Source organism: Penaeus monodon, chromosome 29, assembly GCF_015228065.2.
Source record: "Penaeus monodon isolate SGIC_2016 chromosome 29, NSTDA_Pmon_1, whole genome shotgun sequence".
In the NCBI taxonomy this organism is placed as follows: domain Eukaryota; kingdom Metazoa; phylum Arthropoda; class Malacostraca; order Decapoda; family Penaeidae; genus Penaeus; species Penaeus monodon.
In genome coordinates, this window is record NC_051414.1 from 24,184,827 (window position 1) to 24,185,305 (window position 479).

Below are 479 nucleotides of genomic sequence, written 5' to 3' on the forward strand. Positions count from 1 at the left end.
AAAACTAGTGCCTGTTCAATCTTTACAATTACTTTGTGCCAACAGTACCATATAATAAAAAATCAAAGCTTCTTCTTCAATCGATTAAAAGTCTTTCGCAGACTTATAGCCTAACAATTTTAACTTTCAGTTTCAGCGATGAACCTACAAGCACGGAAGAATGAAATGCACAAACTACCTTTTCATTGGAATCCAGTAGATCTGTCAGTATGTTCTTCACAGCGCCGCTCATGTACTAAAGTGTCTGGAAGAGTAGTAGAACGCGTCTACGTAACCATGGCAACGGTGTCGTCGCCACCTGCCGGTGAAGAAAGTAGTTAGCCAAGGGGAAGCGCCATAGATCTTTATTCCATCAATAATCGTTATTTTGCATAATTCATTATGAAGGCGGTAATGATAAAAGTTTTTTTATGCAAGAACTAGGAAATACTGTATTTATTTTCACAGGGATATTTTCAATAAAAGACTAATATCAATGA